Here is a 5,466-nt window from a genome sequence, read left to right as displayed (position 1 = left end):
CTTCGACGCGCAAATAAATATTGGTGATATTTACAAGCAACTTAATGTTCTTCAAGATTTTTGGAAAAATGGTGAGCTTACCATTAATATTGGTAAACTAAGAGAAGGATAAAAAATTCTAAAAATTAACTCATTTTCAATTTTATTTTTATGGTGATTGCACCTACATATACTTGGGCATTAAATTTAAATTAAAACCATAGCATGAAGAAGATGATGATTTGTGGTTTGAATGCTTACTTTGGTATTGGAAACAAATGTAGGAATGTTGAGGTTTGGAACTAGGATAAGGAAAAAAATTCATTTTCAACATTTTAATTATCCCAACTTGTGAAGTTTGGGTTTGCAATGGAATTAGATTATAATTAAATAAATCTAGAAGAGGAAATGCTCTTGAGTCCATTCTCTTGATTGAAGCATGGTGTTCTTCAATAGAAACTAAAGCCATGATTGTAAAATATAAGCACAAATCTATGAAGTTGAGTCATGGTTAGTTTTGTATCTTCTAATATGAATAGTAGCTATTATAAGTTGGAAAAAGATTGAGCTAGAGATTCTAAGGTTTAGATTAACTATACAGACATATGAGAAAAATCGATTGTATTAATAATATAGATTATGTGAAAAGTTTATAAGCATATGATATTTAACCCTAATGTTGGTAATAAGAAAGATAATGGGATCATTAATAAGAGGTGGAAATGTCACAAAGGCCTTATCAATATTAATGTAGTTGATGAAGATGATTTTTTTAACTTTTTTAGCTTAAAACAAACAAGTATAGTGAAGATTCATATCAATGCTAACAACGTACACAATGAACTCGTTAATAGACTAACTAAATTAAAATTTTTATGATAAAATGAAGATTGAAGATAACACTACTTTTGAACTTGCATAGATTTAATAATATAAAACATATGTTTAGTAAGTTTAACTACTTTTGACGGCTCCCTAGCTTACTAAATTGCAATGATTTTGACTCTTTATTTTATCGAATTCCTAGAGACTTGGTAGCTTTGAAAGATTGGTTGTCACTATTACACAAGGTACCTAGTCTAACTAATAGATGAAATGACCTTTTTTGGGGGGCACTATTTTTTGTCATTTTTTCCAAAAACCCGTAAGGATTTTTAAGAATCATAAGTTTAAGTAGCTTAATCTGGAAAGTTTGAGTGTCTCATGGGTTTTTTAGAGTGTTGAATCTGTTTAAGCATTCAAAAGAGCATTTTAAGCAACAAGAAATCACAGTGGTTTGAGTGTCTCATGGGCTTTTTAGGGTGTGAATCCATTTATGCATTCGAAAGTGCATTTTAAGCAACAAGAAATCACAATATCGCTAGAAATTGTATTGTTGTATTCCGTCTAAAACTCCATTTTAGACTTCACGTACAACTATTTCATAAATGCCACATACAGAGCAATAACAACATGTCTCCAAGACTTGAACCTATTGTTCACCAAATCATTGTGGCTAAAATAAAATGACCACAATATTCAAATATATAAATAATATTATAATAAATAGTAATTAAAAACTGAAATTGGATCGAAATCATAATCTTAAATAAATGAAATTATTTTTTAAAACAAATATATATATATAAAACTCAAAATCACTGAGAAGATAAAGGAAAAAAAAACAACGAAATTCTCACACCCTTAAAATTATTTATATCATATTTAATACAGTAAATTTTATTAAACAACGTCATAACTATGATAGATTTTTAGACCTGGAAAAAAATATCATGATTTTAGGTGCAATAATATTTCTAACTAAAACTAAAATATATAATTGGAAAAAAAAAACATGTAACACCGATGGTAAGAGCCAAATGAAAACCAATTTATTCCCGGTCAAATGGAATATACACACATTTAACGAGAAAGCGCAGAGGCAGACATACTTCATTTTCATGATTTTCTCTTATTTTCACTTCATTTTATACTTCCAAACACACAGGCCAAACACAAAACCAAATTCCCCGTCAAATAAAAACCAATGTCCTGGAAGTGCACAGAGGCAGACATATACAGATATTGATTCTCTGTCTGAGAATTCTCTGTATTGTTGCTGGACTTCAAAGGAAATAATAAACACACGAATCTATTTATCCACTGAGAACTTTTAGAGCATTATTTGTTCTGTTCTCTTATTGCTGGACTTACAATAAAAAATACAGATCCTCTGAGAATTCTCTTATTGCTGGAAATAGGAAATTATTGGTGGAATTCTCTTATTGCTTGCTGGGTTTACAATGGAAATAGGGTGCCCATTAAACACAAGAATCTATTTATCCAGTGAGCAGTGAGAACTTGTGGAGCATTATTGCTGGACTAAAATTTAGATGTCATATGGGAGCTTTATCCAGTGAGAACCTGTAGAGCATGGTTTGCCTGTAGATGTGGCCGGGTTGAATGACAGAGGGGAAATTAGGCTGATTCACTGCATTGGGGAAACCCTGAGTCTCGAAGCACAGTGCTGTGTGTGGCTTGTGCAGGAAGCCCCCTTTGCCCACAGTGTGTTTGAGATTATTACTGGTATAGAACTGCATCGCTGGAGCAGTGGACCACACCTCCATCACCCTGCGACTCCAAGGATCCTTCATCCTCGCAGCAATCCTCAGCCCATTCTTCAACTTGGGTCCGTCCAGAACATAATTGTTATCGAACCCAGGGGGCCTCTGCCTACTCTTCACTTTATTAATTCTGGTGCCAACAATCGTCTCTTTCCTGAGGTCCAACGGAGTTCCCTTCACAGGCAATATCTGGCCTGTTGGAATCAGATGATCATCTGTGGGAGTATAATGTGAAGCCCATATTTTGACAGCATTGTCCAGTATATCCCTACTGCTGTTATGCCCTGCAAGGTTCCAGTAAGCATGAGTGGTTAAGCTCACAGGCGTAGCTTTGTTCCTCGGTATTGCCTCATAATCAAGTCTCAGCTCCATGTCTCCACTTATTGTATAAGTCACTGATACATCCAGGTCACCAGGAAAACCTGCATGACACTATTTTTATTTTAAATAACAGCAAACAAAGATTTACTATTAGCTGCTACATCCCCAATATGCTTATCTGTCAACAATATTGATAATCAATAATTAAGGAGCAAATATCCCGTTCTTTTAGGTGAGTTTTCTGGTCGGAATTGTGATGGCTGGGCTGAATTACAATTCTTTGATTATTGAAATTGCAGTGAGGAGCTTTTCCAATGAAAACAGGGTCTACAAATCCATTTCCATTTCATTGGTAAAATTGCAGTTTTCAGAATTGTGATTTTCCATCCATCAAATCATTAATGGAAGAAACAACAAGTTCACCAGCATCTCTCGTAGTTATCAGGGCAGTTGATAGGTCTGCAATTTCCCTCCTAATTATCAGGGCAGTTAATAGGTCTGTAATTCCCCTCAAGGCAGGCAGTTAGTACTAGTAGGTCTGCAATTCCCATCAAGTTCATTCCATGCTTCAAAATCTCCCATCACTTCACTTTAGCACCTACCAGTATTTTCAACTTGGAAACCCACAATCCCCTATTTCAACCAAACCCCATCCAAGGAGATGGGATTTTAAAATCTGTAGAAATGCAGGCTTGGCTTCTACATGGGATGGGATGGGATTAGATGAGATCAGCAACTATTCCAAAACATTGCTTATTATTTTTCTAAATGAACGCTGCATGCATGTTAATGGAAGTCAATAGCTTAATTTGCAGGTTATATATGCATCAGCATAATGGTTAATATTTTTTATGAGTAAAATGGAAAATGTCAAGATGTTTAAATTTAAATACTTCTGTACAATAACAACAAGAATGAGATGAGAATTAGGCCTCCCACCCATATTCTGAATCCACATTAAATCTAGATGGCTCACCTTGTTCGCCGTCCACACTGTGGTAAGTGAACTGAATAGATGGCTTCCTCCCTCCTCTATACTTTTGCACTTTCCATAGCACATTGTCGAAGCCTCTCAACCCTCCTGTGTTCACACATACCATACCACCACTCTGTCATCAGTATGCAATCCATCATTATCTGTTCACATACTTTTACACTTTTGTTATAGACTTTTAGTTATCCACATAGATGCAATATTTTGTTACAGGCCTTTGGTTAGCGACATAAATGCAGAGCTGCAAAAAGAGGAAGGCACCCAGACATTCATTCACCATGGAGAGTGTTATTGCCATCGTTCTTGGGCAAATGGTAGGTTTTCCCATTTAGGGTAAATTGTGCATTCTTGATTCTGTTGGATACACGACCCATGATGGCACCAAGATCATGGCACCAAGATAAGGCCGGTTGGGGCTCATCTTCTGCATTAATAACCAATCCCAATCCCATATCATCACCAGAGACTCCACCATATTCCGCATTGTAATCTATATAAAACAAATTTCATTTGAAACTAGAGATCTAGGCCATGCCCATCTGGTTGGCATTACTGTGATATTTATGATGAAAATATTCCTACTATCACCATATAGAAATGCAAATACATAGACATAGTTGACCTCATACCATGTATGAAGCTAGAGAGTCATATCCAAGGGCCACATCTGCTATATGACCTGCACACATTAAACATTACTATGTTTAACGATACACATCTAAATGCACACATGTTTAATGAGATGACAATATTGAAAACGGTTAAAGATGTTGATATGTCTAAGAAGATACATCTACCGGCAAACATTAATATGTTTAACCAGATGTTTTACCTCTAATATCTGGAAGAGTTAAAGAAACAAGTGTAGCTCCCCAGTTAGTAACATTTATGTGCATATCACCTTTATAAAGATGAAAGAAACCTGGACTATTCATATTCATTTTCTGATCACCCTTATAAAGATGAAAGAAATCTGGACTATTCATATTCATTTTCTGAGGACCTAACATGCCTTTCCATTGCTTTTCTGAACCCAAAACTTCACATTTGCAAAGTTGAATGAAAATAAAGATCCACAAAAAGTACAAAACCATACCCAATATCTTAGCCATTATCAAAAATCAGAAGTTGAAACAATACACATTTGTATGAAACATACAAACACACTTATATATATACTTTACCAGAACTCAAAGTTGGCACTCTATTCAACCACAATTTCCATGCCAATTGAACATCTTTGGAATTGAGCGTGCATGAAGCCCAATCTTAGATAGTTTAGGTTTTCAAGGCTACTATAATATTTATTTTTTCAAGATTTGTATTTAGTTGTTTTAATTGTTTGTGTCCATCCTGAATTAGGCTCCATCTTACATCAATTAGGTTTTCAAAACCATACATTTAATTGTTTTAATTATTTTGTCCATTCACCCATTATAATGGGATCGCTATATCTCTCCTACATATTTAATTATTTTATTTTAATAATAATAATTTGAATATGATTTGCACTTGTTAGGATGTAAATTGATATGTCCTTTTTAATAATACTTCTTGTATATTTAATTG

The 5,466-nt window shown here is 34.4% G+C and overlaps 1 pseudogene across 1 annotated transcript; it reads right to left on the bottom strand.

The window, feature by feature from the left end:
• Positions 1-2,096: 2,096 nt before the first annotated feature.
• LOC149163448 (uncharacterized) lies at positions 2,097-5,009 on the bottom strand (annotated as a pseudogene). The gene is made up of 5 exons (XR_016260171.1): positions 4,730-5,009; positions 4,527-4,576; positions 4,175-4,321; positions 3,880-3,984; positions 2,097-3,004 (listed from the first exon to the last, which is right to left on the bottom strand). The product of XR_016260171.1 is annotated as an uncharacterized LOC149163448 (transcript).
• Between the last annotated feature and the right edge of the window lie 457 nt (positions 5,010-5,466).

This window comes from Pinus tabuliformis, chromosome 5_1, assembly GCF_031772625.1.
Source record: "Pinus tabuliformis cultivar Carrire ecotype Pingquan chromosome 5_1, CPIR1, whole genome shotgun sequence".
Classification (NCBI taxonomy): Eukaryota; Viridiplantae; Streptophyta; class Pinopsida; order Pinales; family Pinaceae; genus Pinus; species Pinus tabuliformis.
The sequence above is the reverse complement of the archived record's forward strand: the minus strand, read 5'-3'. Positions and strand labels throughout refer to the sequence as shown.